Source organism: Atractosteus spatula, chromosome 13 (genome assembly GCF_055471065.1).
Source record: "Atractosteus spatula isolate fAtrSpa1 chromosome 13, fAtrSpa1.hap1, whole genome shotgun sequence".
In the NCBI taxonomy this organism is placed as follows: Eukaryota; Metazoa; Chordata; class Actinopteri; order Semionotiformes; family Lepisosteidae; genus Atractosteus; species Atractosteus spatula.
Genome location: NC_142718.1, coordinates 17973131 through 18001001, shown reverse-complemented (window position 1 = coordinate 18001001; position 27871 = coordinate 17973131). Strand labels below are relative to the sequence as shown.

The following is a 27871-nucleotide window of genomic DNA, read 5'->3' as shown; positions in this document are numbered from 1 at the left end:
TGTATTAAAAGGTTTTATTCCAAAAGCTGCCTACAATCACTTTACAGTCAAAATGGGACAAAGACATTTTTATTGCCTCTTGACAAACATAAAAATAATGGAAGATGATCATTAAAACCGCACAGTTTTCAAATATATTTAATCTGCATGTTTTGCAAACTTCACTTTCATTTTAGGAAGTGACAGACTTGTTCCGATATAGGTAGATAATTAGTCAGGTGAAAGCAGTAGGCTACTTTCTGTACTTTTCACTGAATTCAGGGTTTGATTTAAAGTTTTGATAAAATAAAATTTAATCAATTTTTTCAGTTTAGATAATCAAATTGTTCACATAGTGCAATAACAGGACTAAATTGTTCATTACCATATAAGAAAGATGTCACAGTCAAGAGAAACACTGTATGAATTCTGGTTATATCTAATGTTGATTTCTTGATTATAATCTCTGGGGCAAGATTATGGAACACAATATATACAGTTGTACAGGCTATATACTATGTATACAGTTGTGGTGTATTTTAATATAATGTTTCTCCTTTATGATGTTAAACTGTATTCCACTGTTTCACATTCAGGGCATGCGTGTTTTAAAAATTAATTTCTGTGTCCTCCCGATATAAAAAAGATACTACTGTACATGCAAGAATAGAATGGAAGCAACATAAAAAACCAAGATGCTGTTCTATCTAAAACACAAATCCAAATGACTTAACAATTTCCATAATTTCCTTTAAACAACAGTTTAAACTTTTGTTTGTTTTGTTTGTTGAAAAAACAAATAATTAAACTGACTTTTTTCAAACTGTCAATCTGTGAGTACAAAGAATCCCACATGAATACAGGGAGAACCCGCAAACTCCACACAGACAGAAGCACAAGGCCTGACTCATGAGCAGGAACAATAATAAACATTGAATATTCAATCATCTCCCTATCTTTTTTTTGTAGGTTACAACAATATGTCACCTGAGATTTCAAGTGTGTCAAAGAAATCTGACACTTTGCATACTTTGCCTAAATAAGAATAAATTAAAGGAATATGATTCCTTTGAACTAGGTAAGATGCTCTCCTAGCAAGCATTACTAGTCAAAATGGAGATGGATGGTATCAGCTCATAGAATTGCTTCTTAGAAATCAACTGTTCAGTGTTTGATCTTAAAACTAGCAATTGTTAAGTTTTTATCATTTACTGAAATTGTATGTCTTCTATAAGAAAAAAGGCTAACCAGACCCAATCACTTGGATGAGGATCTTTGTTTCAAATTATACCTCAACAACATTCCAAATGACATGTGCCTTTTCTAGGGAGGGTAAGCAATGAAGGAGGCTGGTGTTCTGTCCTTTTTGCTCTTAAATATCATGCTCAAAGATAAAGGGAAAGGTTAGATAACTCTCAAAAAGAGTCGGGGTGTTACCCCTGTGTCCTGGCTAAATGGAAGTGGAGTGGAGTCCCCATTACCTACATATAAAGTGCTTTGAGTGGAGTGTAAGTATAAGGAATTATTATTATTGTTGTTATTATGATGATGATGATGATTATTATTATTATTATTATTATTTTAGCATGTGGAAATACTGTACCTAATGAAAAAGGACATTTTGAAGCTACTAAACCACAATTAAAACAATTATACATGTGTTTCATATTAATTTAAAAGCTAATGACCAATATAATAATAATAATAATAGCTTTTATTTATGAAGCACCTTTTCAAACCCAAAGATTTCTTTAGTGATAAAGAAAAAATACAATGAAAAGTAAAAAGAAGAAAAAAACAATACCATACAGGTTTGTACAGATGGAATATAGGGCAATCAGACATACTGTAGATCTTGGTAAAAAGGAAAGTTTTTATGTTTGGATTTAAAGAGTCAAAGAATTTTTGTCTCTCCTAGAGTCTTAGGAAGGTCATTCCATAACAATGGAGCAGTGACATATAAGCCACAGTCACCAAAAGTCAAATCTTAGTCTGTGATTTTAGTTTCTGCTGTTAAACACATCTTAGAATCAACACTTTAATATGTGAGTTTCTAAAGCAACACGGGAGATCTAAGAGATTTTGAAAGAGGTCAAATAGTTGGTGTCCCAACTGCAGGTGCATCAGTCACAGAAACAGCAAAATTATTTAATGTATCAAAGGGAAAAGTGTCAAAAATCATGACAGTATATGTCAAACAAGGAAAAACAGCAAGCCAAAGCTCACTGAAAGAGACAGATGGACAGTTAATAGGACTCACAAATTACCATACATCTACACATCTTTAAACCTGTCTCAAAAAAAGGGGGTACATCATAAGCTTCACAAATCTCCTATTTATGGTAGGGCTGCCAATAAGAAACTGGTTGTAACCAAGGCCAATGCACAGCGATGCATAACATGTTGTAATAAACTCAATAACTGAACTTCTGAGCAGTGGACAAAAGTAATATGGTCTGTCTCTTACTCTTTCTGTTACATCTGGATGTGTTTATATTTGGAGAAAGCCATGCAAAGCCTTCAATACACACTGCCTGTTTATATATGTTGCACACATTGGTGGTTCCATTATGCTATGGATAGCATCGTGTCTTCGGGTCAGATTATTACTCTCCATGGTGAAATTACAGCCAAGAAATACAAAGCCATTTTAGGCACCATAAAGTGGTAGCACACTATGGCCAAACATTGTTTCCTCAAAATGGTCCAAGATGATAGCTTCCCCAAACACCCTGCTAAACAAATTCAAGAGTGCAAAGGAACAAATAATAGGTTTATTCCATGCTGAAAAGAGAAGAAATAAAACACAATTTATTTCATAAGGTGCTTCTTCTCTTTTCAGCATGGAATAAACCTATTACTTGTAAATTTGCAGCCTACGCATGCTGACGAAGCTACCCACCTGAACAAATTCAAGAGTGATCTCATGAACACCAAGATGAAGTAAAACACCTTCCATGACCTCCCCAATTACAATTCCCAATCACAAGATCTACACAACTTTGTGAGATGTTCTATAACACAGATTGCAGAGTGGATTTCTAGTTCCATCTCTCAAAGAACTGAACATTTTCCTTCTAGAAGGATGGCCCAGTAGTCCACTAGAAAGCTTCCAGTCATTGCACTTTGAAGAAGGGTGAGGCTACTGAATGCATATGGTAGCCAAACTTTTTATAAGTTGATAAATCTTTATATATTGTTTGGTGTTCCATTATTTTGTCTATAACCCGTATACAGTATATAAATGCTGTCCTGAATTATACAGTTGACAGTTCGAAGCTGAAGAACACCCAGTTTCTATCATCTACACCACTCTGAAAATGTCTGTGTGATTTTAGTATAGTAGAAGGCATGTGTTCAACCCCTTGGGAAGGGAATTTATCTGTCTACTTGTGATAAACTCACCTGTGATAGCTCCAGAGAGTATTACAGAGATCATGAAAATCCTAATAAACTATAACAATAGTGGATTTGCCAAAGGCTAACTCTGCCAAGTATAAAAACAGAATTCCATTATGCAGAAAAATGCAGCTTAAAGAAGGTATGGCATTAGTAATTTTGTTACTTTAAAGCTTGCAGTTATGACACTTTGAAGAAGTAATATCTATTATATAAACAAACTACTCCACACATTCAAAAGAAAAAGGCAAATAGATAATTGAAAGAAATATGGAAACCTCACAATTGCATAAGTATTCACAGTTGCTGTGGCAAACCAAAATTAATTTAGGTAGGTAGCTGCGTCAGCATGCATAGGCTGCAGAGGAACAAGTAATAGGTTTATTCCATACTGAAAAAAAGAAGAAAGAAAACACAACGTTTCGACCGTGGAGCCTTTTTCAGGTGTGAGAAAGACAAGGCAGTAAGCAAAGGTAATGTAGCCGGAGAACAAAGGCTGGGAGAGAGGAGGAGCGAGAGGTGGGAGCAGGGGACAGACAGAGTGGCCAATCAAGAGGTGTGAAGTCAGAATAGGTGTAGAGAGGTGTGAAATGAAACCTCCAATGAATGGAGAAAATTTAGAAGAAAAGTAGTCTGTCGTTAAGAGAAGGGGGAAGGTGTGGTCCTAGCCGCAGGATAATTTTGGTTTCTGTTTCTGATGTATGAGTTCGGAAAACCGTCTTTGAGAACACAGACGGAGAGATTAGAGTGGTCATGGCCGTCAGAGGTGAAATGAGAAACAATGGGCTTGGAGAGATCTTTAATCTTCACAGCCCTAACCATGTTCTCTGAAGCGGTCTCCGAGTCTCCTTCCTGTTTCTCCAATGTAGATGGCTGGGCATTTACTGCAAGAGATACAGTAAATAAGGTTGCTGGAGGTACAAGATGCCATCTGGGTGATCCGGAATTGCCTGAGGGGCCCTGAATGAGTGTGGTGTTAGATGTGTACTTGCAGGTGATACAGCGAGCTCTGTTGCAAGGGAAAGTGCCTGGTGTGGATGGTTGCTGAGGGCGGTCAAGGGAGCTGTGGACAAGAAGGTTGCGCAGATTAGGTGGTCGGCGATATGAGATGATGGGGCGGTCAGAACAGAGGGCCCCAATGGAAGGATCATCCTGTAGGATGGAAAAGTTGTCGTTAATAGTCCTGGGGATAGGAAGTGTGTTGGGGTGGCAGAGAAGCATACCTACCAAATTAATTATGTGCACAAAATTAATTGCAAATTATAAAAATTATGTGCAAAATTAATTTATACACAAGTGCACAAACTTACCTTAATGAGCCACAGAATTATTTGTGTGGCCTATGTACAAAAATAGGAGGTCACATGATTTGAGAATCAAATACACCTGTCTCTGTAAAGTCCCTTAGTCAGGTAGTGAATTTCAAGGATGGACACCATGGAGATTTCAAAACAACTCAGGGAATAAGTTCTATAAAGGTGCAGATATGGAAAAGTATATAAAAATATTTCAAAGAATCTTAATATCTCTTTTGATCATTACAAATTTAAGGCACTTAGACCATTCCTAGATCAAGCCGTCCCTCCACATTGAGCAGCTGTGTAAGCAGGAAACTGCGAGTTTAAAAAGTTACAGAGTTTAGTAGCTGAGATGATAGAAAATGTCCATGGGTCAATAATATCATTGTCACTCCAAAACAGAGGGTTATATGGAACTGGAAAAACCATCTCAAATCCATGGGGTTTGTGATGAAGCACCTAACTGATACTGAAAACATGTGGTTAAAGGTTTTGTGGTCGGACATAAACAAAATAGAACATTTTGACTTACAGTAAATGCAAAGCGTCACATATAATTTAAAACAGCACAGTGCATCACCCAGTTCATACAATCCCTCTGCCAAGCATAATATCAATACAATATAGTTTTGCCTCTCATCAGCAGGGACAGGAAGCTTCTCAAAATTGATAGAGGTGGAGCAAAGTACTGGCAAATCTTAGAGGAAAATCTGTTTCAGCACTAAAACGATGACAAAAATTCACCTTTTACCAGATAATGATACAAAACACAAGACGACACTTATACTGGAGTGGCACACGAATAAGAAAGAAGATGTCCTTGATTGGCTCAAAATCCTGCCTTGAATCCCATTAAAAATCTATCTACACTGTGGCTAGCAGAAGCTGACACCCATGGGTTGGGCAATCTTCGGTGGCTGGTGGAGAAAACAAAAGTTGGAAGAGCTCGGCACTCTCCGGAGGGTTGGACACTGTGCTGGTTATTGGAGGACAGGAATTATACTGTATGGAAGGTAAACTCAGTTTTCAAAGCAGGGTGAGGCGTGGAGACTGTGCTGTAGATGGGTGGATGGAAGAAGGAGCAGATGCTTCTGGTCGGTACTGTGATTGGCACTACTGGAAGTAGCTCAATGTCAGGCACCATTCCAGTGGTGTAACAGGCTATGAATAGGGAGAACCGGATTGCAAAATCATCCATTTTGAATGACAGGGGCACCAATAAATGGCCTGAGCGTGTTCTAGTAGTGCCAGGAAAATTAAGATCGCTCATGGGAATGCTGCGGGTTCCCAGGGCAACCAATAGCTGAGAGTTCCCACCTGCCCAAGATAGTATGCAAAGTTGGTAGAACTTCCAAATAGACTGCGACTTTAATTGCTATCAAAGGTGATTCTACTAAATATTATGTTCATGGATATGAATACTTATGCAATCAACATATTGTAGGTTTTTCTCTTTAGTTTTTGCTGACATTGACTAACTTATTATTCCCTTAGATGTCTTCAGTTTGTGTATTTAATAAGTTAAAAAAGTATGAATATGTTTTTAATTTCACATAATGGAACACCATAGGAAGAGTCTGAATACTTTTGCAAGGCACCATACTGCATGTGTGTAAAGTTCATGCCGCACCTTACGAGAGATCATGTAATGGAAATCCAGGGTTAATATTCATCGCACTGCTGAAATTAAAATATACTTTAAAACTGATTTTATCATTGCCATCTATGCTGTACTTGAATCTGCAAATGCGGAAACATTAACCATTTCATTATCAAATCCTCATGTTAATTTCTGCAGATTTATACAAACTGCACATTCCGCGGCTGGCATTCTAACTGCATTGTATTCACAGGACTTCATATTTAAATATGTCAATGATGTGTCTGCTTTTGTAAAGAATGTAGTCAAAGGTTGCATTATAGATAACTCTACTATATTCACCTTATAATTGCATATTTATTATTAAAGACTAAGACATTTTCTAGAATATGCCCAACAATTCACTTTTTCTTTCTGTGCTCCCCTTATGTTTACATAAATGCCTTTCAATGTGGTCACAATTACATGTGGTGAAAGCCAGAATATGTAAGGTGTTGTGGTGGCAACACCTTCGGTAATCTGTGTAAGGCTCTCCTAACCAAAATAAAACATTACAGGAAACACAAATCCAAAGGAGAATAACACAGCAATCCCTATTAAAGTTGACAATATATATTAATGTAAATTAACTGTAATATTAAAATATTGATATTTTCATAAACAATGTAAGGCTTCACTTATTTTCAGTGTTGAACCAAGCATTAATTACCCCTGATAACAGCACTGTGTACTTTCACAAAGAAAAACAACCATTTAAATTAAAACCATACTCAAATGCCCGGAAGAAAGGTTCAAAGAGAAATAATCCCCCCTCACCATGTTTCTTTAACAGCCAGTCAATGAAAATAGTTTCTAAACAGACCTCATGATAGTGAGCTACAGAAATCAAAGAAAACCAAAACCTACTTACCCACCCTTTGAACATTCATTCTGAATAGACCTCACATTAAAAACACAAAAACTCCTTTCAACTACTGCTGGCTCAAAGTACCACGAATTTGTTTTTATTAATCCCAAGAACACACAAGTGAAAGACAATGATTGCTTTTTCTGGATTCTTCCAGGAAGCAGGAATAGACTTGCAATTTTACTGTCTTACACCTGGGATCCATTCAGCCTGCAACCTCATTATTTGTATCCATTACAGGGAAAAACCTACAGATGCAGTCATTCAAACTTTGCAGTACAAACCTGTACCACATGCAACTACCCACAAGCCACCGCGGTGTACCACGGTACGTGATTGGCTGGCCAAAATGACCGACTGGGGCACTCATGGTGCATTGGTCGGTAGTGAAAATATTTTATCATTTAATCTCTTTACTGTGCACATCTTAATCTGCTTATTATTGAATATTTATATGGAATTTTACAACTAAAGGGAATTTTAGTTGTAAAGGGAAGCATTAAAATAAGAGGAGCATAACGCATCTCAATGTCATAAACGATATTAATTTAGGAACATAAACATATTATGTAAACTGTATATTGCTGATATTGGTAGTTTAAAGAAAAAATACACACCAGTATTCCATTTCTCCATAAACATTTTAAGCATCAAAGTCTTACATGTGGTTATTTTGGAAACGTTTTTACATTCTCCTTCTGACCATATTACTGTACGTTTATATACTTTGTGAAAATTGATCGTTTTAACCTTTTCTGCGAATAGGCTCGTTATCGGAGTAAACAAAAGCATACTTTGAGAATTTGATTAATAGGGAATATAATATGGAATCATGTATCTAAAGAAATTAATAACGATATAATTATATTCTGGTACTGTAGCACAAACAGTAGTATAAAACTTTCCATTGATATGTGTATTGCTATGCTTGTCAGTGCTTGTATCATGACTGGATCAGTGGCATGATAGCTTAAGTGACTGACTTATAAGCGTGAGGTTGGGTGTTCAAATCCAGCAATTACTATGAGCTTTCTTTTAACAAATAAACATTTCTTTGAAAAACTAAAATAGCAAATATTATGGACACTACAGTATATTGACATTTTTTATATTTCTAAATATCACATGTTCGTACTGTATGTACACAGCGGTACCGCAGGGTGTAGGGCGCAAATCCACGTGAGCCGAAAACGCTACATCATTAATACAGTAATATCTTCCGTGTCGCATTAACAAGTTTAAAAGGAGGAGACACTTTACACTTTAACTCTTCAGTTCACAGAGAAATTTCACCAGAGCCTCTTCTCTTCTTGTGTCTAATTTTTAGTTTAGCAGGATTCAAGCAGGATTTCAGATGAAAGGCAGTGACGTCAAGCAAGCCCAAATCAAAGTTTAACCTGTTCAGAGCCTACATTACATTTTAACGTTTCATTTTGAGCTGAAGACCCTCACACGTGAAGAAGGCTTCTCAGCCGAAACGTTGCGTTTTCTCTCTTCTCTTTTCAGCATGGAATAAACCTATTACTTGTTCCTTTGCACACTACGCAGGCTGAAGTAGTCTTGTACAGTGATAACAGACATGGGTAATGTCATCCCCATTAAACAATGTGCTTATTGCGCAAATCCTGCTAAACTAAAAGTGTGTATTGTCTGTTCTGTAGCATTCCAGTTTATGTTTGTACTTGCAAGAATAGCGATTACAAACATTAAAATCATACTTGCTTTATACTGTGCAACTGAGCAATCTTGCTTTTTTAAAATACACCCACTTTTTCATGTTTAATGTGTATGATGCTGTAATACAGTTTAACATAATTAAAAGTCTAAACAGTATCAACTTGAATTCTTATCTCTATTAATATAACTATCAAGTGGTATTAAATAAATACAGCTTTTTAGTATAGATTACACTTTTCTAAAAAAATTACAATCTAATCTTTCCACGTTTGATCCCAAGAGGAAGTACAATACGCTCCTGCTCGAACAGCACCCCCCCCACCCCTCTTTCCAATGAAAGACAGGTTCCTTTCGCCAAAGACAGTCAGGAAACATTAGAAACTCGCCACACCCGGACTGTTACAGTAACGCATTAGCAAGTTAAAGCAATTCCATTGAAAAGCTGGGTGTGATAATTGTTTTCTTCCTTGGTTTGCTGATCTGTAAGGCCGGGGGGCACAGTGAATGTGAATTCTGTCTTTCATTGTCAGATTGTGAAAAATAAAAGTATTTTATGAAACACACGTTTGCGATTTTAATCAAGATGGGGGTAAGGGGGTCTTCTCTATGACACTCTCCCTTATAAAATTAACATGAAACAAAACAATAACTAAAAATAAGATACAATCTACAGACATATTAAATTTACAACAAAGACATATCTTAAAACATTTACATAAATTGTTAAATTATTACTTTAAATATATTCTTTAAATTACTGTGAATATATTTATTTTATATAGCACCTTTAAAAGTGGCATCTAAAAGCAATACAGAATTCTGGCTGTCAAATTCTGAACATACTGGAGTTTGCTCAATGTGGATTTAAATAACCCAGTGAACAGGATGTGTATTTATTAATTCTATTGAAAAAAGCCTTTCTTGATTTCTCTAGTTCCTATTGTAGTTTCTCTGTGTTCCCTTTAAAATAAACTTAAAGTAAACGTTTTCTGGTGACAGCTCAAATGCTGTACAGGAGAGGTTAAGCTTTATTAGCTCCTCCTGGCGGTTTTACAAGGTGATTCTGGATACTATTAACAATCTAATTTGCATACGGGAATACGGTATGACGCGGTATGGCACGAAATAACGCATTATGATGCCTTTTGATGTGAACAAATAAAATCCAAACCTTTAAAGATATCAGTTCACTTTTCATATTTTACTAAATAAGGAATCATTAATATGGATTTGAACATTGTGCAAGATTAACCAGTAATAAAAACATTTAGAAATCTAGTAACAGTCTGTTCTACACTGCAGTACTGCAGATTCCTACAAAACAGTGCCTCCAACCAGTTTGCCTTCTGGCAATGGTATATTTACTAATTGATATATCATACCCTTAATGGTAGTACTCCAGAATTAGGGGATGACGGTTTCTATTTAAATTTTGATTTATTACAAGATTACTGATGGCACATACAGAAAATTACTCACATACAGAAAATTAAAGAAAATAGAAAATTACTCTGCTCTCAGACTGCTATCAAAAACTATAGGCCTAACATCTAGTTTAAAAATCCAGCCAAAACTCAATATGAACAAACTCCAATAGTGTTAAATCATTGATTAATAGGAATGAAATAACCCCAGCATAGACCAATGAAAAACAAATCTTATACACACAAAATACATCCATACATGAAAGCTAACAGCATATAAACAGTATGTGAAACACAGAAAAACTAGAGATAATTTGTTCTGTTTAAAGGCTGATCAAATGGATATGTACTGCCACATGGCCTCAACTATCATTTCTATGCTGACTCAAATTTACATCCATACCAAACCTGACACTGATGCGGCTGTCTATTCTTTCTAATTGCATCTCCAACATAAAAACATGGATGACTCAAAAATTCCTTCATCTAAACTGTTTCAAGACTGAAGTCATGCTTATTGGCACTCCCCGTCAACTCTGTAAAGCCAATGCTCTAACTACAACATATTGTCAAAGCATCTTTCTTTCACCTCAGAAATATCGCTTGACTACGTCCTGTTATCGCTAACTGTTGCTGAAAAGCTGATCAACACATTTGTCTTCTCTCAAATTGGCTATAGTAGCACTCTACTAGCTGGTGTTTATAAATCCACATTGAACAAACTCCAGTATGTCCAAAATGTGGCAGCTAGGATCCTAGCCAGGTCTAGGGCAAGTGATCACATTACTCCTATCCTGGAGTCCCTGCACTGGATTTTTGTCAGATTTTTTGTCGACTTCAAAATCCTCATGCTCTGCATGGCTTGGCACCTCAGTACCTGTCTAAGCTACTATCAACCTATTCCCCACCTCACAACCTTCACTCTTCTAATTCTGGTCTCCTATGTCTCCCAAGCCTGTCTATACTCTATGAGTGACAGGGCCTTCTCCTCTTAAGCCTCTATCCTTAGGATATCAAGAAGTCACCGTCTCAAACTCCTTCAAAACTAGTCTTGAAACCTTCTTCTTTATAAGGGCCTTTACTTAACTGGTTCTGATCTTCACCCCTGTGCTATTACTGTATTCAGTACCCCTATCTACTGTCTCCTCTCACTGTGTATTCCCACTGTGCATGTCTTGTGAATTTCTTTAATTGTTAATGTCATTCTGTGAAGAACTTGTAAAGCCACCTTTAAAGGTGCTATATAAAATAAAGTTTAGTATTATTTACATGGTGTTGGGCCACCACGAGCTGCCAGAATAGCTTCAGTGTGCCTTGGCATAGATTCTACAAGAGTCTGGAACTGTATTTGAGGGATGCAACACTATTCTTTCACGAAAAATGTAATAAATTGGTGTTTTGTTGATGGTGATGGAATATGCTGTCTCAGGCGCTGCTCCAGAATCTCCAATAAGTGTTCAATAGGGTTGAAATCTGGTGAATGGGACAGCATATTGTTTACATCGTCTTCTTGTTCATCTAACCATTCAGTGATAAATTACCCTCTGGATGGGGGCTTTGTCACCCTGGAAGATTCCACTCCCATCAGGATAGAAATGCTTCACCTATACAGAATGGCTTTGTATTTAGCTTGGCCCTCTAAGGGGTTCTGCGGATGTAAACCATGCCAGGAAAATGCACTCCTCATCATATCAGAGCCACCAGGACCCTTCACTGTGGGAAACAAGCATTCGGGGGTTCAGGCTTCTTCTTGGCGTGCACCATGCATGAACTCCACTTGTTGCGAACAGAGTGAAGGATGACTCATCTAACTTTTTTCCATTGCTCAGTAGACGATTGCCTTTGTTCTGTGCACTACTTTACTCACAAAAGTGCATTCTTACATATAATAAGGGGTTTATGCACTGCAACCTGACTATAGTATCCCACTCTGTGAAGTTCTTGGTGTACTGTACTTGATGAAAATGCCTGCTCACATCTTACATTGACATTTGCAGTCAACTGATTCAAAGTATTAGCTTGTTTTGCCTTGCATCCTGAACCAATGCATGGACACCACAGTTGAGGAGCACGCAGTTTCATCCAAAGTTGCCCCAAGCTGATGATGTCTTTCCCTCTGACTTCCATATCAACATCACCTTAGCCAGTCTTCTTCACTGACGCTTCTGCCAACTCTGCCCCAATAATCACCCATCTCTCAAAGTCACTGAGATTTTTTTCTTCTAGCCATTGCTGCCACAATAATGGGCAACTGGGCCTGCCCAGCATTTTTATGCATGACCCTAAGCATGTTGGGATATTAATTGCTTAATTACCTCAGGAACCATGCCCTTCATTATTCATACTGCTTTCAATATACTTTGTATCCCTCACTTACTCAAGTGTTTCCTTTATTTTGGCAGTTACCTTTATGTGCATTTTTGCAGACTATTATTTTGAGTTTTCTGTGTGAGAATATTTTTGTGCAAAGGGTACCTTCTCAGGAAGTAGTGGGGATTCTCAACTTTGATAAGATGAAACATGGAGCTGATTTTTAAGATCACAATCTGAAGAGGTTAACTAAAAAGAACAGAGCTTTTTAATGATAACAATCAGGTTGTAGAACCTGATGCAGAACACTGCATTGTGTACTACACTTGGTACATGTCCTGCACTCCTCAGTGTTGCTGAAACAGTAGTAAACTCTCTTCTGGTAAAGATTGAGCACAACCATAACTACCTGCTTGCTTAAACTGTTAAACTCAGCACTTGACACAAAAATCACAAAAGATTTTTTACAGTGTATTTGTTGCATAAACACTCACAAAGTTGCTTTTCAGCTTCGTAACATTATTTTGTTTAATTTTGTGCAGTACACTTACTGTTTGCTAAGCATGGTGCATTCAGCACAATGCAAAAACTCACTGTCCTGCATTCCCACACTACCCATGTTTCAGAAAAGCTGTAAATTTAAAAAATATATATTTTTTAGCTTCTTAACACTGTTTACATGGTTGAAAAACTGGTCAGAGGGAAGGGAATGCTGAAATGTGAATTGAAGAACTTCTCCAGGCTGTCCAACAGGCACTCAGTGTGTGAGTAACTAGCCTTTCTAACATGGTAGAATTTGAAACAAAGGAGTGCAATGAGTGTTAACTCTGAATGTGGAGGAAATTAATTAAACCTGAAGTCTGCCTCTGTAGATAAATCCATTAAAATGAAAATAAGAGAATGCTATCAGAAAGCAATGCTGTACAGGTGACCTGGAATGTGTTATGACGAAATGAGTAACCGTTATTATAACAAACTTATGTTAATAAGTAAGATTTATTAATATTATTTAATAATATCTGAAAAAAGCAGGAATACCATCAATTCCACCAATGGCAAGGCATCAGATTATAGTAAAAGCATAAAATTCTGTTTCCATGCAGCAGAAACAGCTGCTAGAGACTCTGCTCTGCTTCAGAATCTAGAGAAACGTGATGGTGTGAGGAAACAACAGAATCAAGGTCAAGATGGCAATCATAAGGTGTGGCCCTATGGGATGTGCATATGAAATGCAGTAGTAAAATAAAAAAAAAACAGAAATATCAGGAATTGAGGTAATTAGGGAGTCAATTTAGATAAGAAACAAAACATTTGGAATCAATTCTAGGACCCAAATGTTTTCTCATTGAAGGGAAAAACAGTATCAGAATATTCAGCAGATAGCTATAGACACGGATTCTAAAATTTGGAGACTACATCTAGAACCAAAGGCTAACAGAAGAGAAAACAGACTTAACCATGGAAACTAGTAAACTAGTAATCTAACTGTTAATCAAACAGCAGGGGATGGATTCCATAGTCATTTGCAGCAAGTGTGGCCCTTTCTGCAATAACTAAAATGATGCAAAGGCCAGCAAGATAACAAATATCAGGCAGCTGTATTACAATTGCTACAAACCACCTTCCCTCCCAAATACAACAACTGGAAACTGTGACCATCTCCATCTCTTGCATGGACAAAGAAAATCTGCTGGCAAAAAGGAGCTGGACACATTTAGAAATGGAAGAACGGAGGGAGAAAAGGTCTGGCTATATCTTTTAGCTTGACTGAAACAGTGTAGCTCCAAATCAAAGGCCCCTTACAGTAAATTCTCTTGATTCCATATCTGTGGACAAGCTGCAACTTTAGCAGAAAAAAGCTGTGGAAGCCTACTTATAAAAATAAAACATGCAGAAGCAAGGAAATAGACCTACGATTACAGACATTTAATAACTTATTCATGTCTGCGTTTGGAGTAAATGGAGCATATCTTACATTATGTATAAGTGATAAAAGCTAAGCAGAATTTAAAATGGTTACAAGCTTTAAAGGTGCATTGTTCAAAAGATTTCAGAACAACGGTGAAAGAGCTGCAATCTATTGTATGTATATTTATGGAATCAATTGAATAAGTTAAAAGGGAGGCTAAATTAATGTTATTACCTTGCAAAACCGGTTGCCAATGAGAAAGATGAACAGGAGGTGGATAAAATATCACTGTCTTGCACAAAAGAGGCAGAGAAACACTAGGGAAAACTGCCTAGTCAGTAAAGAAAGGGAAATTGACAGGAAGATGAAAAAGTTACTGATAAAAAGAAAAATTAGTTTTCTGGTACTAACCGTAAGTGTGTATGAAATATAATAGGAAAGAGAATAGGAAGGATAACCTGGAGGCCTGTTGCTGCCTTGTAATGTTTTGACATCTTCCGGAGCAGTGGCCGAGACAGGGCATTTGTAACGGCAAGGGCCATACAGTATGAGTTTCCAAAGTTAGAGGAATAGAGGTTGCAGCGTCATGTGAGAAAATGAAGTAGTAATTTACCATAGACAGGGGCAGTGGATGCACAGGATGGGCACCAGCAAGCTGTGCCCTGTGTTTGTAGCCTTTCCTGATAACCAAGACTGAAATGTGTAAGCCCTCAAACAGTGTTCATTTAGTCAATGAAAATCATGATGAAAAAGTTCCTCAATTACCTGTTTTTAATTTAACGATGACGAAATGCTCACAATAATAATCCACGATGATTATGAAAGACTATATTGTGTTCCATTATTGTTTGAGTGCATTAAGACAAGATGAAATGATCTGTTCAGCTAAAACTCATACTGAAACGAATTTCATCACATGAGGTTCACCTTTGCTCATTAGCAAACGAATGGGGTGGCTTTCATCATTTGTGGTGTTTGTAGGGGGGCCTCCAGAGTTTTACAGCCAGCCTGCCATTTGCCAGACAGAGAGTAATGGGTATAATCCCAAAACTGCTGCATGTGGACTGTGTGATGCCATGGGTTCCTGCTGTGAGAGAATCACAAGTATCAGAGTGTGCTGTTCTCTCTCCTCTTCTTTTTTGTTTCTAACTGTCCCCAAAGTTTTTATGTTTAACCGAATTCGTACATTGTTTATCTGGGTACCAATCAATTAAGAAACAATAATTCATGACATGAGGTGGGAAAAAGATGGGCTGGAAATAAGATACAGTCAGAAAACAAAAGAGAAGAACAGAGAAAATGACACCCCCCGATACTTGCTATTCTTGTACAGCAGTGGTTCTCAAACTGTGGTACGCGTACCAGGAGTGCTACGCGGAGCGCTGCCAGCTGGTACGCCATATGACTCTGGAACTTTGTTGTGTGCGCTGAAAAATCGGGACAGGTTTTCAGATTTTCTATTTTAATATGTGTCGAATACGCAGCCTACGTACTACTATACAGCGCGCGCTCATACTTGAGTGGACACAGAGCTACAGTGTAATTCTATACCATTCTATAGGAATGTGTGCTACGAACGCAAGTGACCAATTGTATTTAAAAAAACTTATCTCCAGCAAATAGAGAGGTAGGAGAATGTGCATGATTTTGGAACAATGCCAATGTTGTAAACACAGGAATCCATAGAAATACTTGCTTCAATCTTCTTGTGGGCACAGGAAAGCGTGATAGGTAACAGAAAAATATTTAAGAACTGTTCTAGGTTAATTTGAGAAAAATACACCGAGCATGAAATAAAAACTTCTTTTAACTTCTGAGACAGACTCCTGAAACGGAAACGGGGAAAAATGCAAGCTTGCGGATTGCTAAAGCAGGTAAGCCCCACACTATTTTTGAAGAACCTTATTTACCGTTGGCAAAAGAGCTGACACGTATTATGTGTGTAGAAAAAGCTGCTAAACAGCTCGACCTGCTGACCCCTCTGAAAGACACAGTCACTCACAGAATTATTGAAATGGTGGATGATATAAAAAGTACTCTGATAGAGCGCGTTAAGATGAGCAGATGCTTTTCACTGCAATTAGATGAGTCTGTAGTCAATTTGGCCAATTTGCTCGTTTACGTTAGATACAAGTTTGTGGGCATGTCCCATGAGGACTTTCTGTTCTGTAAGCCGCTACCAACAGGAACTACAGGAGAGCACATATTTCAGCTTCTGAATGAATTTATCGAAGAGAATGGTATCGACTGCAAAAAATGTGTCTGAGTTTGTACAGACGGTGCTAGAGCGATGACAAGCCAACACAGCGGTGTAGTTGCACAAATTAGAGAGGTTGCTCCAGAAATGAATGGACGCATTGCAACATCCACCAAAAGGTCTTTGCCGTCAAGAAAATGCCTGACGATTTAAAATCTGTCAGACTCTGTTGTGAATTGTATCAAGGCTCGAAAAATGACTTCACATCTGCTTTGCTCGACTAAACAGGCTCACCCCTCTCACTGAAATGGTGCTTTTTAATTGTTTATTTTTATTTGTTGTTGTTCTGTAAAGCGCTTTGAGAAGCCACCTTTAAAGGCGCTATATCAAATAAAGTTTATTATTATAATATTATAATATAATATAATATAATATTACTGTTGTACAGTAATAGTCCCGAGGCATCATACAGACCACCTATAGGTGTCTAATCTTAATTTACTCAAACAAAAATGCAAAGCAATTTAGTCTTCGCCGTCGTCATTATAGATTTATTTTCATTAGCGTCTCTGTTAACTGAAATGAAAAACAGGTCGTTGATGAACATTTTCGTCACTGGTGTGGAGTGAAAGCACTGGGACACAATGAAGCACAGGCCTGTCACTGTGTTAGCATGATAGTAATACGACGTAGCACTTACACTACTCATAGACTGTGGCATTTTTTTGACTGAAATATTATGGCATCAAAATGGGTAGTTATTAATAATATACCAGCGAGTTAAAGAATGCATATATTCATTGTCCTGTCTGATGGTAATATTTTGACAAACGATAAATCCCCTAAAGTTACTGCAAATTCAGTGTTGTCATACCCCAACCAAATACTCCAAACTCTGAAAAAAAAACTTCCGAAAAACATTATATAAAAAATGGAATTATTACTAACAGTGCCAAAATAGGTTATCTTAATAAAGATTACTATGATGTCCCTATATAAGATTTATTATCAACCCTTTATTGCACAAATATTTCTTGTATTTGATATTTGACCTTTCTGGGGATCGATACCCTTTAGACTGTGCAACAAAGACTGTGTTAAAGATTTTTTTAGAAACACATTTTTTATATTTTTATACATTTTATTATACACATAAATTAACCTTCTTGACAAAAACGTGATTAAAAGTAAAATTTAAATTAAAAGTGGGCGAATAGAAAGTGACTATGACTAACAGATACTTTAGACGATTTGACAATGACTAAATTCAAAGCTGGCGATTACATTAACACTGTCTCAAAGGAAGACACCAAGGCCTGTAACTCAAGGGTTAAAAAAACTGAATTTAAATTTGTAAAGTTGTAGGTTGTTTTCTCACAGTGGTGTGGACATTAGCAAGGACAGCAAAAGAGGAAAAAAAGAAGAGACAGAGAAGGAAAGATGGTGGGTGGTAGGGGTCTATTGGACTACACATTAGGAGGAACAATAGAAGACTTCAGAGAAGTAAGGGGAGGAGACAAAACAGTAGCTGAGATGGCAAGAGTAGCAGAGATGAAAGCAAAGTGGGAATGGCAAGAATATGTCCCAGAGGAAAAAAGGCTATATGCCCGTATTTGTACATGCAACAGGTAGGAACTACAGTATAGTCTTTCTCCCCAATGTTTGTTGTAAACGGCAGTATTTAGGGTGCTGTGAATATATCATCTTAAATTATTTCCTAGCTATAATGCAGAACTGTTTACTGTTTTATATGCCTTAATTCTTAAACACACTAGCTGCTCAATCACAATAGCAACATTTTATCAAGTTGTCACCAGCTACACTTAGACATCCTTCCAAAAGTGCAGTTTACTGTGCTTTCAAAACTTCTGCCTTCTGCTCAGAATACTGAACAGTTGGAATAAACAGGGAAGTCAGTTCTGCTTATCAATCAAGCCTTTATATAATCATTAAAGCTCAGGAAAACGTGACTTGCCACGGAATTGAAAATTCTGAGCTATGAGGCTGAATAATCCAACAGAAGCTTCTGTCTCTGCATCACATCCCAGGGCCTAAACATGCCATTTCAGTGTCATACAAAGGTTACATTCTTGAAAGTGAAATCATTAGCCATCTTTTCAACTTAGGGGATGTGTGTTCTTGAAGCTGAAAAATGGTCCAAAATATCTGCATACAATAAAACTTGACCATGTGAACAGAATAAAGGAGAAATCTTAGTTGCTCCAATGACGAAGAAACAATTACAGTGCAAGAAAGGCTGCCTGAAAATGAAAATCCAACCACTGTTTTATGCTTAGAGAACTGACCAAACATACATTGAGCAAACAGCACAAATCTATCAAAAGAAACTTGCTTTTTGTGTCTTTGCACTCTTTTATTTAATCATCCTTTTTCTCTTGATCTGGGTCATTTATGCCAATTCCCATTCAGCAAGGAACAGTTTACTACACCAGACTATGATAATGTCATATGGTGATGACATGCAATGAAAATCATATATTGTCATTTGCAATTACACAGCTTTTTAACAAACATTCTAGAACAGGGGTGGGCAAACATTTTTGTCCCAAGGGCCACATAAAATTTTGAAACTGTATAGCAGGCCACTTCAGGCTGCTGTTACAGATAGCCTATGCCCTATATAAGTTTAGAATCCAACATTTATCTAATTAGATAAATTAATCAATCTAATTAGTTCAAGGTTAAAGATAACCTAGGAGAAATATTTTATAAAATAAAAATAAAAATAAAATAAAATAAAAATTGAATAAAACTTGACATTCAACTCACAAGCCAAGTCTTCACCGATTACCTGGACCTGACAGGTTACTGTTCTGCATGATAAACTTATTTTCTCAAATTTGTTCTTGCTCTGTGGACAAAGAATATCTACAGAGAGGGCTTGCTTTGTTTAGCAATTTTATATGCACACTCTGCATTCAGTCAACTTTCTGGCTTCTTCAATCCACTCATCTTAGCACAGGTTCCCTCACAGTACGATGGACCCACTCTAACTGGTGAATCAAATTGGTAAAGCAGGGGTTCCCAAACCTTTTGGTTCCATGCTTCCCTTGACCTGTCAAATTTTCCACATGCCTCCCCTGTCAAAAATATGTTGTATGGCAGTACGATATTTTACAAAAGATTATAAATTTGAAAATGAAATGATGGGTCAAAATAAAAATTGATCCAATGTTTTTTTAATAATTTTCAAAACCAATAGGCTTGATCAAAATAGTAAAAATACCTGAGAACACATTTTCTTAAAATTATTTGAATGTGCAAACTATTTGAAAAAATTAAAAAATAGTCAACTTCTTTGTAAAATGTAAATAAAATGACTAAATAATGTATAAATCTAACATCAATGGTTTTTAACACTGTAGTTTAGTTAGAAAAAACAGCTTTCTGTTCATTCATTAAACTTGCATGAAAATTACTCACGAGGCTTACTTATCAAACTACTGTGAACAGTTTTCAAATGACGTTTCAATTAATTGGGGAGCATGCTCTTAGCAGCCAAAACTTTAAGGCAGACACCACACTGAGGACATTCTTCAGTGTCCACAATTGTGCATGTTGAACCGAAATTCAAGTAACTGTCATCATACTTTCTGTATTTGCATTTTTGTTTCTCTTTAGAACTATGTTCCATGTCCTTCACGTTTTTTACTCAAATTTAAAAATCTCTAATTGCAATCGTGTAACAAAAAACTCACAAAACTACCACTCATAGAAACATGAAACACCAAAACTGCGGTCAACTGGTACGTTGCTTACAAACATGACTCTTGTGGCCAGTATCACGTGACACAATCTAGCTAGGTAGCGCGCGGCTCGTACATTCTGTGTGCACGAACAGTGGGTTTTGCTTGTAATAACATTTTTGACTGGCGATACTTGAGACGCCCCTGACCGACAATGGCGCCTCCCCTAGGTGGCGCGATGCACAGTTTGGAATCATTGTGGTAAAATCTTTGTGTGCCATCTAACGGCACGAATAATGAGATGTAAGAAAAAATGGCACCAAACAAAGTGGAATACGGCGAATATTGACTAATTTATTTTTTACCTCAAGGGCCGGTTAAAACTGGCTGGAAGGTAGTTTCCCCATAGGTGTTCTAGAAAGACAATTTCCTTGCACATTCCTTGTCCAAATGCAAGAAAAACATTTTGTGCTTAAATATTTAATTTAATCCCAGAAAACCATGATGGAATCATTTGTGTTTGCAAAAACAGAAATAGCCACTTCCATCTTGAGGCCATTTCTTCCATTTACACCAATTAAACTATTCTATCAGTTCATCAAAAAGAAAACAAGGCATATCCTTAAAAATGCATTACAAATCCTCACTACAGTAGGTCTCTTCAAAGTAAAGCTACAGAACATGAATAGCGTATCACCCTCCTGAGTGCTACATTTACTTATACCAAGGAATGGAGGAACCACAACCAGAAAGTAATCCTTCTAGTTTACATTTGTTAGCATTTTTTACAGTTTAAGTCCTATAGCTATACCTCCTCCCTCTTCTTTTGAGTGTCTTGTTTTAAATGTTTCCATCCCCCAATCTACTATTATTGCCACAGTTTACAGACCACCCAAACCCAGTGGAGCCTTCTTAGGTGAGTTTGGTGATTTTCTCTCATTCTTATCCCTTAAATTTAAAAGGATCCTTATTCTAGGGGGCTTTAATATACACATTGATTCAACCTCTTCCAGTCTGGCTAAAGACTTCCTTTCTCTTTTGGGATGCTTTGACCTTACTCAGTTTGTTTATACCCCTACACATAACAAAGGACACACCTTAGATCTAATTATTGCAAATGACTCCTTTGTCTCCCACTGCTCTCCCCTTGATCTAGGCCTCTCTGACCACTTAGCCATTCTCTTCAATCTGGAATTACCTGTTTCTAACACTTCCCCCTCACGTTCTGTAAATTTCCGCAACTGGCGATCAATTGATCACCCAAGGTTTGCAAATTCTGTTCTGTCCTCCTTATCCTGTTTCTCTTCCTCTGACCCTCTAGAGGACAAAATACAGTTACTTGACAATGCTCTTTTATCTACCCTCGACACCTTTGCTCCTTTAAAAACTCGAACCATCTCCTTCTCTCGCCCTGCCCTCTGGTACAATGACCATCTGCGTTTCATGAAGGCAGCCTCTCGCAAACTTGAGCGTAGGTGGCGTCTTTCCGGCCTAAATGTACATTATCAGGTCTGGAGAGATTACTTATCTGATTATAAGGTTACTATAGAGTCTGCTAGATCCACCTACTTCTCTCACATCATTGAAAATCACCAAAACAATCCCAGACATCTTTTCTCCACCATCAACAGACTGCTCAAGCCAAACTGCCCTACCACATTACCTGCCTCATCACAACTTTGCAACACATTCTTAGATTTCTTTAGTTCTAAGATTGACAACATCCGGCATCACATTCTCTCCACTACGGATATAATTTTCATACCTCCTCCCTCCTCATCCAACTTCTCTGGTTCCCGTCTCTCCAGCTTCTCTCTTCTTGACTCAGCATCCCTAAACAAACTAGTTACGCACATGAAACCCACCCCATCTATTTTAGATCCCATTCCCTCCACTTTATTCCAGTCCTGTTTCTCTTCTCTCTGTCCCATTGTCCTCAATATAATACATGAATCCTTGAGCACCGGCATTGTACCAACGGTCCTCAAAACTGCTGCTATTACCCCCGTGCCAAAGAAGCCTAACATGGCTCTCGACAATCTTAACAACTTTCGCCCCATCTCCAACTTACCCTTTCTCTCTAAAATTCTAGAACGTGCTGTCACACTTCAGTTACATAACCACCTCATGACAAACAACCTTTTCGAACCCCTCCAATCTGGCTTCCGTCAACTTCACAGCACAGAAACCGCCCTAGTCAAAGTCACCAACGATCTCCTAATAGCTTCTGATTCTGGTTCTCTTTCCATACTCATCCTTCTTGATCTCAGTGCTGCCTTTGACACTGTTGACCATAACATCTTACTTTCTCGTCTCGAGACTGTGTTTGGAGTCTCTGACACTGCCCTCAAATGGTTTAAGTCTTACCTCACTGATCGCTGTCACTTTGTCTCTCTCAATGGGTACAGGTCTGAAATTGGTCTTGTCAAGTCTGGTGTCCCCCAGGGCTCAATACTGGGCCCCTTGCTCTTCAGCATTTACATGTTCCCACTTGGTCAGCTTTTAAGATCACATGGCCTCAGCTTTCATTTTTACGCTGACGATACTCAAATATACTTCCATACCAAACCCGACACTGATGTGGCTGTCTCTATTCTATCTAATTGCATCTCTGACATAAAAATTTGGATGACTCAAAACTTCCTTCATCTTAACTGTGACAAGACTGAAGTCATGCTTATTGGTACCCCCCATCAACTTCGTAAAGCCAGTCCTGTAACCCTGTCTGTAGATGGCTCTGTACTTGAGCTTCAATCAAAATTGAAAAACCTTGGGGTTATATTCGATTCTGGCTTAACATTTGACCCACATGTACAGCATACTGTCAAAACATCTTTTTTTCAGCTTAGAAATATCGCAAGACTACGCCCTATGCTATCATTAACTGTGGCTGAAAAGCTGATCAACATATTTGCATTCTCTCGAATTGACTACTGCAATGCTCTACTCCCTGGGGTATCTAAATCTACTCTGAACAAGCTGCAGTATGTCCAAAATTCAGCAGCCAGAATCCTGACCAGGTCTAGTGCAAGTGTTCACATTACTCCTATCCTGGAGTCCTTGCACTGGCTTCCGGTCAAATTCCGCTTAGACTTTAAAATCCTCATGCTCACCTATAAGGCTTTACATAGCTTGGCACCTCAATACCTGTCTGAACTTTTATCGCCCTACTCCCCATCTCGCAACCTCCGCTCTTCTAATTCTGCTCTCCTTACTGTCCCCCAAGCCCGTCTACATTGTATGGGCGACAGGGCCTTCTCCTGCTATGCCCCCAAGCTCTGGAACTCTTTGCCCAAGGATATTAGAGAGTCACCTTCTCTAAACTCCTTCAAATCCAGACTCAAAACCTTCTTCTTCAGAAAAGCCTTTACTTAACTGGTTCCATTCTTCACCCCTCTGCTCTTCTTAATACCACCTTCCACGGTCTCCTCTATTGTTATTGTTGTATTGTTGTAATTGTGTCCTATCTTGTGAAATCTTCTTATTTATTGTTGTAGTCTTCTTATTTATTGTTATTGTCATCCTGTAAAGCGCTTTGAGAAGCCACCTTTAAAGGCGCTATATAAAATAAAGTTTATTATTATTATTATTATTATTTGTAAATATTCAACAGTTCACACCTGTTACGACCCCAAGTGTCTAGGGGAAAAGGGGTGTAACATTTAGGATAATTCTTTTGGAAGCAGGGGGGGTTTTGGTGAGGGACTAGGAAGCGTGATAAGGGTAAGGAACTAGAGTGGTGCCAAAGGAAAGAAAATAACAAACAAAAATGGAGCTGGCTAGGACAGTGAGGGAAAGCTAATCTGACTACTAAAGAAAACCCGAAACACACGGTCTTCGGTGTCTTCAACACCCTAGCTAACCTGCACTGACTACCCAAAACCATACAAGACAAATGGCACTCACCCGTACTAAACTAGTGTACTAATACAAAATCAACTAAGTGTGTAAGTGTACCCAACAACCTAAACTAACCTTATATACAAAAATTCACACAAAAACACAAGTGAACCAGGAAGACAAATAAGGGAAAACAAGAGTAATAAACAGAAGCAGGGTACAAAAGAACACAAAAGTTGAACATGTAACACTGGGGCAAGGTAATGACAAAACAAGGATGAACACATAAACAAACAAAAGTACAAAGAAACTAACAAAAAACCAACAAAACAACAAAGCCGAAGCTATACGAAAATACACACACACAAAGCAAAACAAACCAACAAACGAAGCCGAAGCAATAACCAGAAGCGAAGCGAAGCGAAGCGATAACCAAACGGGACCGAAGTCAAACGAAAGACCTCTCCTTGCTGAAAACCTCCAGGTTATATACTGAATAAGATGCACTCTGATTGGCTGAGAGGCTGATTGATGATGATGTCATACTGAGGGTGTGGTGTAATGGTGGGCCAATGGGGAAGGGAGAACAATCAAGGGTCCGCAGTGTGGACATAACAGAAAAACACACACAGAACACACACTGGGACGTAACACCTCTATAAGTAATATCTTATATCACTCTGAATAAACGGTACAATCAAACCTTAATAGTAATCCAGGTATGTCTGGATCTCCTCAAATTATTTAATCCCTTGAGTATAGGATCCAAATCTGAGATAACATATGTAAAGGCCCACTTCCAACAGGATTTTAGGATACGGATTAGATTAAAAAATCTCTGAGCCTCCTCCACTGAACTCATCATTTGCACCTGGTAGACTTAAAGCCACTTCTAAACAGAAAAACAGTAATAGTTATACATTAAAATATACCTTAAATTGATTCTTTCAGACATGGCAACTTTGGTAAAGGGTTTTTGCAGAAAAGTTTTCTTTATTCTCCCTGTCTTTTCAGGAGTGTTTTTTTTTTCTGAGAAATCTCCTTCCTATACATTTAAACTCAAACAATTGTATCGGTTAACTGCTTTTTCCAATTCTCTAGTTATTGTTTTATTCTTACTGATTGCATAACTCCTGACAAATCATGTCATTCAAAGAGAAAGCGGCATTGCAGTTCAAATACAAAAAGGCATGGGTTTAAATTACAAAGTGACGTTTCAAACTAAACAGTGACTTTCAAACAAACCAAGTGTCAGCTGGTGAGGGACAAAAAGACAATCAGAAGTAAAAAAAGAGAGTAGAGAGGAACAGGACAGCTAATGCTTTTGTAGTTTGTGTAAAGAATCTCTGCAAGCTTTGGAGAAAATGTTGGTTTTGCTCAAGTTGAGGACAAATGAAGGACTCCACAGTGACTAATCCCAATTAAACAGACACTTCAGTTGGAACTTTCAAAAGCTGTTATGGTTTGAAAATGTTAAATGCAGCAACACTGCCTTCACATTTCAGCATTATTTTATTTACTGTTTATTCTGCCAGTCGCACCTCTTTCAGAAATCTCTTCAGTGGGTCTCTGAATAACTGAATACAAATACAAATAACACAAAAACATACAGTGGGTACAGAAAGTCACCACCCCCTTTCAAAATATACACCTTTTGTTGCTCTAAAGCCTAAAAAGAAGACAAATAAAATCAGTTTTAATTTTCCAAATTTTAGTTTTATTTACAAATTGTACCTTGTAACACCCAAGTGAAACTAGCACACACCTAGAGGGAGGAATATTTGCCCATTCCTCATTACAGAATTTTTCAAGATAAGTCAAACTGTGTGGTGACCGTTGATGGACTGCCCTCTTCAAGTCATTCCAAAGATTTTTAATGGGATTTAGGTTGGGGCTCTGACGAGGCCACTTAAGGACATTCACCTTCCTGTCCTTCAGCCACTGTACGGTTGCTTTGGCAGTGTGCTTTGGGTGATTGTCATGTTGAAAGGTGAACAAGCTTCCCATTTTCAACTTCCTGGCTGAGGGCTGCAGGTTTTCTTCAAGAATTTTCCTGTATTTTGCACCAGCCATCTTCCCTTCTATCCTGACAAATGGCACAGTCCCAGCTGAAGAGAAACACCCACACAACAGGATGCTGCCACCACCGTGTTTTACTGTAGGAATGGTGTTCTTGGGATGGGTAAGATGTATTGGGTTTTCACCAGACGTACCATTTTGCATTCTCGCCAAATCATTCGATTTTGGTCTCATCTGACCACAGCACTTTCTGCCACTTGGCCACAGAATCTTTAAGGTGCTTTTTAGCAAAACATAAATGAGACTTGATGTTTCTTTTTTGAAGGAGGGGGTTTTTTCTTGCCACCCTCCCATACAGGCCAGATTGGTGAAGCCCTTGTGATTTTGTTGTCACCTGCACACAATGACCCGTCTTTGCGATAAAGGTATGTAGCTTGGTCAAAGTTGCCATCGGCCTCTTGGTAGCCTCTGATCAGTCTCCTTCTTGCTCGGTCATCCAGTTTGGAGGGACGGCCTGATTTAGGTCTGGGTGGTATTATACGCCTTCCACTTCTTAATGATGGTCATGACTGTGCTCCATGGGATACTTAAAGCCTTTGAAATACCCATCTCCTGACTTGTGCCTTTCCACAACTCAAAGTTTTTTTTGAAAGCAGCTTTCTGCCCATAGTGGATTCTTTGCTTTGAAACGCACTTCCAAGCAGTGGAATGCTCTAGAAACATCTGTTTTTATTCTGACGTAATCAAAATCACCACAGGTGGGAGCCTATTAGCTTGTTGTGTGATCTGTAAGGTGATTGGTTATACCCGAGCACGTTTACAGATACAATTGCAAGGGGGGTGTTCACTTATCAAATTAAGTTATTTTACTGTTGTAATATTAATTAATTTTTAGAATGTTTTAAAATTTTATTTTCAGTTGTCTAATGTGGGTTACTGTGTGTAAATAAAAATGGAACAAGCCTAATTTAATTTGTTTTTACTTTCAGAGTGTCATACAACAAAAGGTACACATTTTAAAGGGGTTGGTGAATTTCTATACCCACTGTACAAATGCAAAAATAAAAAAAATATAAAGTATTTTGCAAAAGAAATATAGGATATATCAACCCCTGTAGAAAATTTCTTATATGTTAATTATATCGATGATTTCAATGAAAGGGGATAGATTAACTTCATTTAGCAGATCAGAAATGCTCTGTCACATAATGTTCTTAATTTCTCTGTGCATAAGACAAAGACAAATTTGGGGAAATAAGTTCTAAGAAACACAAAGCAAATATATTATGTGGTCTGTAATTTATACGCTAGATGTAATCTATTTTTTTCTGGTTTATTCTACATTACGGATTTCTAGGCACCGTATTTAACTTCATGATACACTGCACAATGGGAAAAATAAAGGATTCTCCCATGTTAAAACCCACTATGCCACCTAGGAGAGTGTGCATGAGGAGCACTATAGAGATTAAAAAACACTAATGAGATAGCTGCTACTCATTACAACCCTTACAAAAAAAGCTACAGAGTCTATTGAAAATATAGCTGAGGTTTTAGAGTTTTCAAGCACAGTCTCGTTAAGGCAACAGTTCATGTACAATCACA

The 27871-nt window shown here is 37.7% G+C and overlaps 1 protein-coding gene across 2 annotated transcripts in view; it reads right to left on the bottom strand.

Moving 5' to 3' along the window:
- Positions 1–27871, bottom strand: part of vps8 (VPS8 subunit of CORVET complex) — a 345245-nt gene that overhangs the window by 227469 nt on the left and 89905 nt on the right. The window lies entirely within an intron of this gene.